The sequence below is a fragment of the Pelodiscus sinensis genome, chromosome 1, assembly GCF_049634645.1.
Source record: "Pelodiscus sinensis isolate JC-2024 chromosome 1, ASM4963464v1, whole genome shotgun sequence".
Lineage (NCBI taxonomy): Eukaryota > Metazoa > Chordata > Testudines > Trionychidae > Pelodiscus > Pelodiscus sinensis.
In genome coordinates, this window is record NC_134711.1 from 171,342,428 (window position 1) to 171,357,998 (window position 15,571).

Sequence of the window (15,571 nt, forward strand, 5' to 3'; positions counted from 1 at the left end):
GGTATTGCAACATGTGCTTGAAGGCACAAGCTAATCCGATTTTTTTTAACCATTTAAACATTTCAAATAAATTATGTTTAATGTAAAAATAGATATAAAATAAAAAGAACAAAAATCTTCCTCTTGAAGGCCACACTTTAAGAATCAACTGAACACTCCACACTGTTTTAATAACTGGATTCTCCAGATAGAAAGGACTTCAATTTTTTCCCCAAAATAATTGACTATGTAAATATGTTCTTCTGCCTAACCTGATGGAATACCATTGAAAACGAGAGATACCATAGAAATTACTTGTACTTTCTTTTACAAAGGAAATTATCTATAAGTTTTCTCAAAATTTAAGTTTATAAAATTTGATCCAGATCTCTTTGTAACCTATTAAAGGATTTCCACTGAGTTGAATTTGGCTTTGTGCCATGCTCATAAATAAGATCCAGTCACTTAATCCATCATGTATTTTGTACAGATCCTCATAAACATTATTGATTCATTTCTAATTAAAGCCTTCCCAAATGATGCTTCTCAAAAAGGTTCATATACACAAATAAAATCTGGTAGGATATGCATGTCCTGCAGCACTCAAGCAGTTAATCCACAAGAAGTAATTCTTCTGAGGCACTACAAGCCAGAAATCATCAAATTCTGATCTAATCTTCTGCACAATTTATTTTTTCCTCTTGTAATGTGAAAACGATGACAAACAACAAGCAAGCTCAGAATGTAGATCAGTTCAAGCTAGAATTTATTTCATGCAGCAAAGAAAAATACTGTAGATTAGTTTCTCAAAACAGCAGTTCAGAAGCAGGGCTACTGTAAGAGGTATGAAACATACAAACAGCAGAATCATAAAATGTGTCACAATCATATTCTCTCCCCTTAATTGCAGGGTGAGAGCTAGTGGCATCTATTCAGAATTTTAAACCATGCCCACCTACTTGATAATTTGATTTTTTCTGTTTGTGAATTAAATGCAAAGAGACTGATTTTTATTAATTTCTTCATTCTTCAGCAAACACTTCATTCAAACATATTTCAGCTGTTCAAACTATTCACTTAGACTATTCATAGATTTGTGATACATTTGGTCATATAGGTCATACAGATTTTTTCTTCTCGTAGATAGGGAGGGTGAAACTTACACCAACAAAAGGAGAGAAGTTAAAGAATTTATGCCATACAAACATCCCCAACATGAACCAATGTCTAGGACTTTCTGTAAACATCCCTTAGAACAACCACAATCATTAATGTTCATCATCAACAACAACAAAAGATTTATAAATATTAATGCCATTTTTATCTGAATAAATGTTGACAAATATTTTCCAGTATCTCACCACTAACAAGGATAAAGCTGATCGGCTCTAGGTTTTATTCCTGTTGAATTGTAATAAATAATTTCTAGTGTATCCCAAATAAAATATTTTTATTTTGTTCATCTATTTATAATAAAAAAAAGACTTTGTTAAGTGCAAGCAATTGTTGGAAAGTTTCTAATCTAGAAGTCAGATAGGTGCCCATTGGAAAAATAAGGCCAGGGGGAAAGGTACCCTTTTAAATTAGAACTTTCTTAGTCACTTTTTCTGATACAGTAGTTGATTTTAAAAAAATGTGTGACAAGGGTGATTACTATAATGAAACACACAGAGTCCTGAAAGAATACATTCCTATACCAACGCAATATACCATATGAAGACACATCAAACATCAAACCGATACTGTGATGTAACACTTGATCTTGAACATCATATAACTAACCTTCATTGGTTGGTACAAATATCCATTAATATGTTTTACTGTAATTTTCATCCTGTAGGTTTCATGCAAAGGTCACATTTTAAAAAAAAAATTGAAAGTTTGATGTCACAAACATATGAGGCAAGAGCAATCCGTAAACTCCAGAGTTAGGTGGATATTTAATTAGATTGCCTAACTTTCTGGTGGCATTACAAAGGCAAGAATATTTCAGACAGAAGTAAAATAAACTTCACAAATATTTGCTATGTATATACTTACAAATGAACTGTATCCTTCCCTGGAATCAACTTTCATTAGATACTGTATCTAGTTACTTTGGACTTCTATGCAACTAGGACAATACGTATGTTAAAGTGTCCCTCAAGTTAAATTTTGAAATTGAAAACATGTTTATTATGGTGCTGAAATATCGCCGGGGTTGAGGGTAAAGATGTATCTATTCTCTCTGAAGAATACATTTCTGAACAGAACTTTATTTAGTTCACATCATTCACTTTATATCACTTACTGTCTGGAAGGTAAAAGAAAGAGAAGGAATCTTATTTAAAAGATCTCATCCGTAAGGCCAAAGTCTACACCTGTTGAATCTCTCTAATCCGGCACCCTCAGGATCTGACCGGTACCAAACCAGAGAATTTTCTAAACCATGGGAGGACAATATTGTCTAGCAGCATTACCAACACTCCCATTGTTTACTGGGCTCTTAGTAGAGGGTAATTAGAGCTAAATAGCAGCACAGAATGCTGAGAGACAGCACTGATGACCATAAACAATTTTTATGGGACTGCAAGAAACTTGGCCACACCCAGGACAAGTGGACATCTGGCTAACTAAAATCATGCTAGACCATGGATGTTGGCAGACCAGAGTGTGCCAGACTAGAGAGGTTCAATCTGTATTATCAACAAAGCATATCTAAATATCTGTTGTATACCTAAATAGTTCCTTTTGGGTCTTGCATTGTTATATCTGGAAATAACTGAGAATTATTACTCTACAAGATAAGGATTATTTTAAATAGATAAAAATGACAGATTTAGTTACCTAGTTAGTGCAGCTTTAGGGAATAATGCTAGGAAAAAATTCTGATCTGTTTTCAACAAACTCAAAACTGAAGGACAGTGCCTATGGCCCACCTTTTGTAACAGACCAGAGGTAAGTCTGATGACAGGAAATGATATCCCCAACTTTCTGAAAACTAATTTACACATTGCAAACATAATTGTGTTCATGTGTTTACTCAGTTTTTTCTATACACTTTACAAAAATGGGAGTTATCAAAACTCTTTTGGTGACAGCATACTGACCAGCTCCTCAACATGCGGCCCGGCCCGCAGCCCATTTGTTTGTAGCCCGTGGTGCAGTCAGAGTTTATGTGAGGCTCAATACCTGGACTGCAGGTAGGATCCTTTGAACATGGCCTATGCTGGGAACACGCTCCACAACAGCAAGGTATCTCTCAGGTGGGGTGAGCATTGAAAGACACAAGTGGATGGGCTGGCTGGAATAGACAGATATAGGGTGTTTGTGTTTCTAACCCCCAGGGAGGAGGTGCCGGGAGCGCCAGGGCATTGTGGGAAGTGCTGGCTACTTTGTGTGGGCAGAGCTTTGAGAGGTGCTGACTCGCTCACACTGGTCAAGTTTAGGTCCAGTGCTGCGGCCAGGCAGCCCTGCCTCTGTCCCGCAGAGTGTGACTGACTCTTGCGTGGGGACATCAGCCCTGCTGGGAATCCAGGACAGGGCTTCTGGACAGCTGTCCTTTTTTGCCTCTCAGGTCCGGCTTGACTCGCCAACTCCCCACCCCTACAGGTTGGAGAGCTCCGAAGCTTCAAGTTAAACACCAGTATACAATTTTCTTTTCATAAGTGCTCATTTAGAAAGTGCTGGCGTGATAGAAATCAGGTAAATATTGCATTTTATTAATATCAGCAGAAGTGACTTAATGGGGCCTACGTATTGTATAGTCTTGCCTTAATCACATTCATGCTTAGCAGTGTGAAAGAAGCTATTTGCATATATATGCAACCACACTTAAGTTGTGGCCCTCCGTGTGTGCTGTGAGTATCAGTGTGGCCCCTGGGACTTCAAAAAGTTGAGTAGTTTGCTGGAAGGTGTAATCATAGCCATCCTGGATCTCTGTGTACTACTTAAGTAAGCTCCAATTTCCTACAAAGGGAAGGGGATTACCTTTCTTTACAAAAATCAGTCTGTAATACTTAATAAACTGTGCAAATATTTCCACTTTTGTAACATCAAATATATCATCTTTTAGAGACAAAATTTTGCAGGATTTTCTGAAAGTCCAGAAGTGACAGGCCCACTCCAATTGCTGATAACTAGGAAAAATTGCACACACCCAAATCTTCTGATGGATATAAAAAGTTCTTATTCTAAATCAGAGATTAGAATGTGGCAGGATATATCTGCTAATTTTAATAGATGTCTTTACTGCTCAGATCTGCAGCATGACAGAATATTATTTATCGTTAAACACCATGTTACTATGGAGAAGATTATTATCCTTAGGGCTCTATGGACTTGATGTTTTGTTGTGACTACAGTTGGCCTTCTATACGCTATATAGACAAAGACAAAGCTCAATACAATTTTGGCGGAGTAATAATATTTCAATTTTAATGTGTCTAGAAAAGAATGTCCCATCCTGAGGCAAGACAGCTCTTAAATATGTACTCTCAGTTAAAAGCTTTGGTCCACCATTGCTCCCATGTTGTGTCACACTGGTTTTGATATAATTGATACAATTATAATAATTGATATAATTGTCAGAAAATGGAGGAGAAAGACTATCAATAGTGAATTTTTCAAGTGAGAATGAGAGTTCCATCAATGTGCTCTGGTTTTGCCATTTAAAAGTAAATTTCACCTCTCCTATTATTTCCTGCTTAGGCTGCTTCTCTTTAATCAGGCTTTAGTTTATCCTCTTCATTATCAAAATCAATTTTCTGCACGGTGGAGGTAGCACTAGGCTTGTACTCACTGCTGGATTCCTCTGGCAGCAGTATAATTCTTGGACTCAGAAGCCAATAACTTTTCAAGGGTTGTGACATATGATAGCGATATATTGGAAAACAATTCTGATATTAAAAGGATGGATATAAGCAAATACTAAAAGTCAACCTATTATTTTTCCTGTTTTAAAAAGATGGCTATTTATTTTAAGAGGAACAGAGCAAAATCAATGGGAGTTTTGATATCAGCTTCTGTGGGTACGTCTACACAGCAGGACTAAACTCGAAATAAGCTACACAACTTGAGCTGCACTAATTGCGTAGCTTAAGTCAAAATAGCTTATTTCGAATTTGGGCATGTCTACACAGCACTTTTTTCAAAATAGATCACTCTTTCTCCAACTTCCCTTAATCCTCATAAAATGAGAGTCACAGGAGTCAGAATAAGAAGTCCTCTGGCTGGACATTATTTCGACGTTATGTTGCAATAACTGCACGTGTATAGACGCGCACTATATCATCATATATATAGTAGCCCAATGTCTGTGACTCTGTAATGCTGAAATACTGGCTGTTGCCTCTGGGCAGCACTGTTGCCTGAATTATGTCCTTCACCTCCCGCCGTGGTGCTTGTGCTGTTTGCGCCCACACGGCAGCCCGGCTGAGCGGCACAGAAGTCAGCCAAGCGCCATGGCGGGAGGAGAAGGGAGGCGGGGTGGTGACATACATGGCCAGAAGGCAGGGCCTGGCCATGTACATCACTGCCCCACTCCCCCTTCACTCCCCCCTTCACCTACTGCGGTGGTGCTCGGCTGACTTCTGCATCGCTCAGCCGGGCCGCCCTGGGGGAGCCCAAACGGCTGCTTGCTCCCCCGTGGCGGCCTGGCTGAGTGGCGCAGAAGTCAGCAGTGCGCCACGGCAAGAGGTGAAGGGGGGCGGGGCAGTGACATACACGCCCAGGGGGTGGGGCCTGGACAAGTGTGCATCCCCAACGGAGACAGAGGAGAGTGGAGAGAGAGAGGAAGGGGGGAGAAGAGAAAGAGATGGAGAGAGAGGCATAAGGTGGAAGAGAGCTGAGAGAGAAAGGGGGAGACAGGAGGAGGAGGAGGGGAGAGAGAGAGACGGAGCGAGAGACCGGAGGCTCAGGAGACAAGACCGACATGGAGGAGAGACCTGAGAACCTCGTCTTATGACAGGCTAATTGGCTAGTTTTCAAATAACGGTGCTGGGTAGACATACCCAATGAGACCAGCAATTGGCCCTAAAAGCAGAAAAAAAATGAAGTACAGGACTAGAACTGGACATAAAATTTTAACACACGATTTTGGTGAAAAAAAAGCAGACTTCCCAACACTAGATATTGTATACATTCTTTTCTGTTTTGCCAGATTGTTTTGATAAAGTAAAAGCTCCTAACAAACTACAGGAAAATAGACATGTTTTATTTTGATATTTTTGGAACAAAATGGTTACCCTTTTTAACTTGAAATGACTTCATCTGGACCTGCCCTTTAATTTTATTTTTGTAAATGTTATAATGTTTAGAAGTGAAACAAAATGTTTTGCTTCAGGTCAAAGAAACCATTTCATTGTATCTCAAATGATTATTTCCCCTGCTTAGAACTGCAAATCCCATCCCCGCCCCCAAAACCCCAACAATCTGTTATTAGGTCAGCTCTATACAGGAGTAAGGAGGATGGGCCCTCAGGAATCACAGCTTTCCAGATGTGGCTTTCCAGTATGGATTTATCACTAAAGCAACATAGTTAATTTGGATCACAAGTGCCCACCAGCTCTGTGTAAAGTAATGGGTGTGGGGTCAGGATCTGTGGCCTAATTCAATATACTCAAGATTCCCACTGACTTTATTAGTGAGTTAGATCAGTTCTTTGTTTTGAAGCTCAGACTGTGGGTCAAACAGAGGGAACTGCAACGGTGAGTTGGTTTTAAACTGAAATATTGGTGTTCATATATTTGAGGTGTGCCATATGTTAATGACATTAAATGAAACATACAGAAAGGCAAATAAATAAATGATTGTTAGTGGAAGCAGCTCTCCTGTCTGTAACTAGGAGGCCAAAGCGAGAACATTCAAGGCAGATTTTAGTTTCTGTGTGAACACTGTTTTAGTTTTATTGAGGTACTTCGGAATTTCACTCTTGTGATATTATATGTTTTTATACTTATGCCTTATAAAATTTTATAGTTCAAAGCAAGTTACTTATAAAAGTTTGGCTTGACCTAAATTATTTAGAAAACACAAACAAAATATACTTAACCTATTCCCTAGTGTGTTAGCTATAATTATCATTTGCAGCAATGGTCTAAGAGCCTCATACAAATAAAAAAATAGTGACCAAATATCCTCAAAATCTCTGGTACTTTTTCATCTGGAATCTCAAAGGCTACTACTTCCAAGCTCATGAATTTGCTTATTTTGCTATTCTCCTCTGCTTGTTTTTTCTAATTCGAATTCTAGTTTCTTAGTATGAACAAACTGAGCAATTCAGAAACCCATATTTTACCTTTATCAAAAAATAATGTTACTACATATTTCTGTTCATATGATCAGTATGTCATAATAACTATTAAAAACTTTACAACCACAGTTTGCACAGAACTTACTATGCCTACTAATAATTCAGCAGTGTTAAATTAATTATTACAGTTATTAATTATTTGTACATTTTCTGTGCCCCAAGGCACCAATCAAGAATCTGAATGCTGATGTGCTTGGAACTGTACATTCCATAGAAAGACGTGCTATGAGGGGAAAAAATAGTAAACTGGATTGTGTCTCAAAAAATCTGTGACTACAAATGTTACACTATATAGTCATTTCATATTCTCTGTACAGGGCAACATTAAGATTGTTTGGGTGCATTTCCATATTTTAAATGCATTTGGATTTATTTTTAGTTGAACTTCAATCCCTAATTTCCAGGGTTTAAAATGTTTAATATTATAATAGAGACAATTACAACATTCCTGTAATTTTTTCCAAACCATTTTGTTTCAGACTCTCAACCTTAACTCCAGGTTGGCAAAGACTTCTTTCTCTGGAAATGTGTAAGTGTTACTGCACTGTGCGGTCAAGAGTACTTTCACTCCTGGACACTTTGAAAGTCTGTACTAATCATTAGTAGCAAAGGCACAAATCAAGAAAGAAAGTCATGGACCTCACATGACAAAAAAATCTTCATAGACATAATATTGTCCAAGTAATTAAGAAACTAGAGCTTTAGAGTTCTTGTATATTTTATTTATGATAGCTTTTTTAAGTGTAAATTAAATTAAAATGGGATGCCTAGACTTCTCAAGGGAATCAGGAGTTCATGTCTTGCTTTTTATGAAATAGTAGCAGTACTCTGAAAAGTGGTATTATATTAAAATACTACTTTACTTTTTTAAATAACTTTTTCATTTGCAGGTCTCAAAATGCTTTACAGTGGAAGGCCCCATTATCAGAATCCTCATTTACAGATTGGGAAACTGAGGCATGGGTAGGTGAAGTGACTTGCCAAAGATCGGACTGCAGGTCAGTGGCAGAACAGGAAACAGAATCCAGTTCTACCAATTCCCAGTCCAATGCTCTCTATACACCTCTTTCCCTATAAAGGACATGTAAGAATGGCATTTTCTTATTCAACAGATTGTGTTTTGTACTTAGAATACAACCTGTGTATTTTAGTGATGCGTATATTGTTTTATTCTCTTGCTTCTATCTTAGTCAACAGGTAATGGTAACAAACACGGCTGTAAGAGGAGCTGGATTTTCTACTCTGTCTAGGGCATCATCAGAATTACTACATTTAATTCCACTTCCAAAGCAAAATTCTGCCTTCACACCTACTTGGCCCCAACAAAACACAAAATACATAGCATAAGAATGGCAATACTGGGTCAGACCAAAGGTCTATCTAGATCAGTATCCTATCTTCCAACAGTAGCCAATACCAGATGCCTCAGAGGGAGTGAAGAGAACAGGCAATCATCAGTGATCCCTCTTCTGTCATCCATTTCTAGCCTCTGCCAAGCATAGGCTAGGGACACCATTCCTACCCATCCTGGCTAATAAGCATTGATGGGTCTACCCTCCATGAATTTATCTAGTTCTTTTTGGAACCCTGTTAAATTCCTGGTCCTCACAACATCCTCTGGCAAGGAGTTCCACAAGCTGACCATGTGCTGCGTGAAAAAAAACAAAAACTTCCTTTTGTTATTTTAAACCTGCTACCTCTTAGTTTCATTTGGTGATCTCTAGTTCTTATGTTATGGGGAAAAGTAAATAAGTTTTTCTGATTCACTTTTTCCATGCCTGTCATGATTTTATAGACCTCTATCATATCCTCCCTTACTCTTTTCTAAGATGCAAAGTCCCAGTCTCTTTAATCTGTCTTCATATGAAACCTGTTCCAAAACTCATTTTTGTTTTTCTTTTCTGAACCTTTTCCAATGCCAATATCTTTTTTGAGATGAAGTGACCACACCTGTACAGAGTATTCAAGATGTGGGCGTACCATGGATTTATATAGAGGCAATAAGATATTCTCTGTCTTATTCTCTATGCCTTTTTTAATTATCGCTAACATTCTGTTTGCTTTTTTGAGTGCTGCTGCACATTGAATGGATGTTTTCAGAGAATTATCCACAATAACGCCAAGATCTCTCTCGAGTGGTTATAGCTAAATTAGTCCCCATCATTTTGATTATTTTTTTCAATGTGCTACATTTATCAACGTTAACATTCATTTGCCATTTTGTTGCCCAGTCTCTTAGTTCTGTGAGATCCTTTTCAAGCTCTTCACAAACTAGCTTGCAGAAATGTAAGCAAGTATAGAATTTGGCTTGCAGAATTATTCAACACTGGAGACAATGCACAAGACAAAAATGAGTTGGATTTTCAGATCCTATGATGAATTTGCTGTGCTTGCAGTTAGAATTGAAAACTTGTTTGTCTCTACAGTGAATCACTGTTATATGAAAATCATAGTGTCAGACATGAAATGGTTCAGTTCCACATACAGTTTCTTTTTCAGAGTTTTTACACCTTTTTTAAGAACATTAGATAATATCTGAACTCAATGGCAAAATTCTCATTGAATATGATTTTACCTACTGCTTCCTCGGATATTATTCTAGGCAGAGTAGATGTCTTTGGAGAAGGTGCAATGGAGAATGCAAAAAAAAATGCCATTCTTATAATCAAGTTGTCTTGATTAGAATAACTTTGAAGGCTATACAATTTGAATGGCAGGCTTCTGAGGTTTCTGGAAGCTCTTAAGCAGTGAAACTTTAAATTTCTCAGATTTCATTTTGTGTCTTGTCTTTTTAAATTCAGTTGTTAAAACTGGTGCACTTCAATCATGAATTAAGTGCTTTTAAAAGCTATAGCTACACAAAAAGCAGCCTTTAAAATTAAGTCATCCTCGGCATTTTTAGCTTACATATAAATTGCTTGGAAGAATTAATAAAGCACTATCTTCAAAATCTTTGACAGTAATTCTTTTGTCAATATCTGTCTACAAATACAGTTGTACAATCTTTTAAAGAATAATTATAGCATTTATCCATGGAAATATTTCTGACAAATTGTAATAATACACCAAAATCTTTTTTACAAAGTCTTTTAATAAAAATCAGGATTTTCATACTTTCATCTAAAGTAGCAGCAGAAATATACAGTCCTATAAACCTCTCTTCCTTGCACCATAAAAACCATTTTTAGGCTTTAAAACTACAGGAATTTCAAAAGCACCATAATATTTTACGTGTGTTCCTCTTAGGGCTGGTAATCTGGTCAGAAATCCTCCACATTCACTCTCACCCTTTCCTCCCAATGACTGCTGTGAAATGTAGAGGTTGTGGCTGAAGAATTTGGTCCCACTGTAGTGCAGAATATGCAGGATGCTAATTATGACCAGCTAGATGTCATTGGCTTGCTAGAACACTGTCCAACCCATTCTCAAATATACCCTCAGGATAGGTCTAAACTACATGGCTCCATCGACGGAGCCATGTAGATGAGCTTTCTAGACATTGGGAAGTGAAGCAGTGATTTAAATCACTTCATTTACATCAATATGGCCACTTCATTTACATCAATATGGCCGCCGCACTGTGCCGATCAGCGGTTTGGTGGCACAGCACAGGAGTCTGGACGCGTCGTGGTCGACAAGGAAAGCCCTTGTCGACCGCCCCGGTATGCCTCATGGAACGGCTTCCCTTGTCAACCGCGGCGCGTCCAGACTACCGCGCTGTGCTGCCAAACAGTTGATCGGCACAGCACAGCAGCCATTTTGATGTAAATGAAGTGGCAATTATTTAAATCGCCGCTTCATTTCCCTATGTCTAGAAAGCTCATCTACATGGCTCCATCAACGGAGCCATGTAGTATAGACATACCCTCAGTTTGGTCTGTTTAGCAGAAATTTTGTTTTAATAATTGCCGCTAGCAAAGACAGAGAATATGAAAGGGTGGGTGTATCAGAGCCTTTTATTTATTACTATTATTATTATTATTGCAACCAGGTGTAGCCCAAGGTCCAGTACATTTCAGCAGCAGCCCTGGGAACTACAAGTTGTGGACTACAAGCCACAGCATGTTGGGAGAACTTCCTGGTTCCTTCCAGGATGTGCCCTCTGCCCCCAGCAGGATCTCAGCAGGGATTGTGCTAGATGCAGCACACAGGCTGCATGCTGAGAGAAGGGGCTGCTGAACTGTGATCCTGTTTTATGTTTTTTTCAGAATAAAACCGGTTCCTGGTGGTTTATCTGCATGGGTCTGGGCTGAGGTGCGCGCACACACCCCCCCCCACCCACCCACCCACCTCTGCAGCCTCAGGCCTAGCCTTCCACCAGCCTTCCCCTATGCTGAATAACCTCACACTGGGCTAGCAAACATGAGGGGTTGTTACACAAAATAAAAAAAAGGTTTAATTCATGACTGAGTTTTACATATCTGGCATACCTCACTCTAAGCAGACACTACACTAGCCAGTGTGGTGCAGCATCCTATCCATGTGAAACAACAAATTATCTATTAAATGCCACATTAGGAAGAAAAATGGGATTCATGATCTCTCTGAATCATTGTTCACTACACCCCCAAAATGTATCCTCTGAAAACTTATCAGTGATTATTTTACATTTTCTTCCAATACTTTGATAAAAATATTAAATAGCACTGGACCAAGAACTGATTCCCGCAGAACACACTGCAAAAACATTCACTTGCTAATTCCCCATTTATAATTACATTGTGAGACCTTTCAAGTAGCCAGTTTTCAATCCATTTAATGTGTGATGTTAATTTTGTATCATTCTAGTTTTTAAATCAAAATATTGTTCAGTATAGAGTCAATTGCCTTACAGATAGCTAAGCATATTTTATCAACACTGTTACCTTTATCTTATAAAAATATATCAAGATCTTTTCTCCATAAACCTCTAATGACTGACATTTGTTAAATCCTTATCTAAGGATAATGGGTTTCTGGTTGTGGGGTTGGCTCAGAGGGGATTGAGTATCTGGATGTGGAGATGGGTGGGAGTTGCTGGCTGTAGGGAGACTGGGAGGGCTTTTTATAGGGCACTCGAGGAGAACCCAATCATAGGGGTTAAAACAGACAAGTTCAGAAGGGCAAGTTTTGAACAGCTGGTCAACTATCCTGTACATTTTTGTAAAATGCATTTCAATTGTCTTGAGAATACATACAGTTCATTAATAATTGCTTATATAATCTGTTAAATATTTTTAATTTTTGGCACACAATTTTCATGTACTTTTCATATCTGTAAGCACACAGATATGAATATTTAATCAAACTATTTCCATATGAGAGTCTTTTTTTATTTGTTTTCTATTAGGGTTATTGTTGAGCTGACCCTTTTATACTGGAGTTAACCTAAAGTGCATTATACTGCCATTAAATTAAACCAAGCTTTATCTGTCAATTCTGAATAGAAATACTTCTCATCAAAAGACTTGTAACATAATGGCTAAAGGAACAATGAGAACTTAAAGTACCAATTTGAAGACCTGTAAGTATAGTGCCAATTAGTGCTGTAATTTTTCTTATGTCACAGTGTTGTTCTAGTGCCTAATAGTGTCATTCATTTACTGTGTTAGATAGGACATGGAGTTATCCTGAAGGTTTTATGGCAAACATCATTAGCTTTGAAATAGTTCAGACAATATACTATAAATTCTCCATTTTATGCTTTTGGACAATATTACTTGATCCTGCTATAAGCTACAATAGAGGAATGCTGCTTCTTATTAAAAGCTCAGTAGAGATCTCTTACATTTGAATTGTGCTTTAATATTTAACTTGAATATACTAAATTACTCCCCTGGAAATGGAGCAAGCATGGGGCAGAGCAAGGGGTGAGAAAAGGCAGGGTCTGGACAGAAGTGATCAGTGCTTCTCCTACGTTCCCTATCACCAGTCAACACTGATTCCATGGGATTCTTGGAAGCTTATTCCAGTACTTAAGAAAAATGTTCTAAATGCTAGAATAATTAACACCTCACCTGTATCTCCTTTGCTGCAGATTAAGCCCATTACCTCTTGTACTACCTTCAATAGACATGGGGAATAACTTAGCAATATCCTCTTTTTAGCAGTCCTTCTGATATTAGAACTGATTTGCTCCCCTTCTCAATCTTCTTTTCTCAGACTCAGAGGTGAAAGTAAGCTGGTACAGCGCGATACATCATACTGGCAAAAAAGTGGCCAGCAGGGTCTGATATGCTGTACCAGCTACTCATAGCTCCTACAGCATGTTGGAAAGATTCTGTATGACCCCCCTGCCCCTCACCTCTCCACCAGCTCAGTATGTAGAGCAACAGCCACCCATGAAAACTGGGCTGTGGGGAGGGGAGAGCAGGGCTGGAAGCAGTACGGCAGCTGGAGGAGATCCCGGCATTGTTCTCCTTTCCTTGCTGCCTGCTCCTATCAGTGGGGAAAGGAGCAGAAACCTCAGCCATGTCCCCCCCCACACTAACCCTGTCCTGCGGCTGGGCTGCTGCTCTACACATGGAGCCCGAGAAGATGCAGCTTAATGGAGGGGCAGAGAGCAGGGTTGAGGCATCTGCTCCTTTCCCCACTGGGAAGGGCAGTGGGTAAAGTAGATGAACTGCCAGCAGCTCCTGCAGCTGCTGTAGCACTCCCAGCCTCACTCCTCTAGGTAACATGCCCTAGAAAGAGGAAGGGAAGAGTGCTCAGACAAATGTACAGATCTGCCTCTCATTGCCCCAAATCCCCAAACAATGTTGTGGGACATAAACGAATGTGTTTGCATATTAGCAGTAGATCCGATTTATAACTGGAATGATTAAAAAGTGTAGACATAAGTGGCCAATTCAGACCTGATGTAACTGAGTGCCTACCTTCTGAATTTAATGGAATTTCACATGTATGCACTAGGTCTAAACTGAGCTCATGGAGTCTTCCATTTTGAACTATGTAAGCTCTTCTCAATAACCATTGCAGACATCTTGTCTGATTGCACTCTTGCATTTGCTATTTCATTTACCCTATCCTGTGCATAATTGACTAATGATGCCTGTAATCTGCCACTATGATTAACTAATTTAAAACTGTAAAGTATTCCAGATCAAATTATGCAAAAGAGACAGGAAGTTTTTACTGATTTCTTGAAATCAAAGGTAATTTCCATGTGTATCTCTTTATTCAATAAACAAATCAGCTAAAAATTCATATATTAAAATTAAATGAAATCTTCAAAATGGCTTAATCAACAAAAAAGGGAGAAAACACAGATGTCTTTCCCCCATAAGCTGAAAAATGGCATTTAAAAAACTTACGTAATAAAATCCTACCACAATAAAAATTAAAGGCCCAAGAATGTTCCATAAGCAACTTTACTTTTAAACCAGTTTGTGGCTGGCGTTCAACATAGATCGTATTATTGGAAAAATATCTTTTAAAGAATAAGGAAAATCTTTTTTATTTATTACATTTCAATTTATTACATTTGCAGAAAAGTGTATGCTTTTAATTGTATATGATTTTATAAATTGCAAACTACTAAATATTAGCAGCTCTTTAAATTACAGGTTACAGATATCTTCTGTAGTTATGTAGGTTTTCATGTTCTGAGAAGTGAACTTGTCTGTTTGGTCATGTTTACATTAACCACATTTATTATGTGTTCCTGTATTTTAATTTTTTCTTAGTCTGTTTATACAGTTTGCATTCTGCTAATGGACACAGCCTTGGTTGGGTGACGGGGACGATACAATAATCACAGTTTTGTGAGGCATGTTCTTGAATACCAGTATATGTAGAACTCCATTTGTCTTGCAGATAGTTTCAATATGGCATGAAAACAATGTGACTATGTCAGGAAGAATAATCACAATAGCAAAATTTGCCACAAAATAAGTTCTGAAAATGTTGAAATTTTCTGAAAATTTTACATTTTAAAAGTTTTAGTTTCTCAAACTGAATTGAAACATTTAATTTCGGTGTGGTTTGATATTGAGCTGGGTCTGCCTGAGCTGCGTGCAGTGCCTCATATATATAGTTCAGGGGCCTCATGCCCTTCTAACCTCCCCAACCCCTGTTGTCCTCTGTGTCAGACTTTCCAGCTGGACTGCATCTCCTATGATGCATGGTAGTAACTGGAGTCCTATGTTGCACTGTTGCAGTTCATCTAATGGGGTGGTGATGCACTCTGAGAAATATAGTCCATCCAATGAACACAGTCCACACAAGACACTGAGTATCATGAAAAAGATGAGGATCTTAATGTACCACAAATTAAATATGGGCCAATAATGTGATGCAGTTGCAAAAAGGGCTAATACCATT

General features: G+C 38.3%; 1 long non-coding RNA gene across 1 annotated transcript in view; it reads right to left on the bottom strand.

The window, feature by feature from the left end:
* LOC142826921 (uncharacterized) overlaps window positions 1-15,571 on the bottom strand; it is a 175,363-nt gene that overhangs the window by 16,403 nt on the left and 143,389 nt on the right. The window lies entirely within an intron of this gene.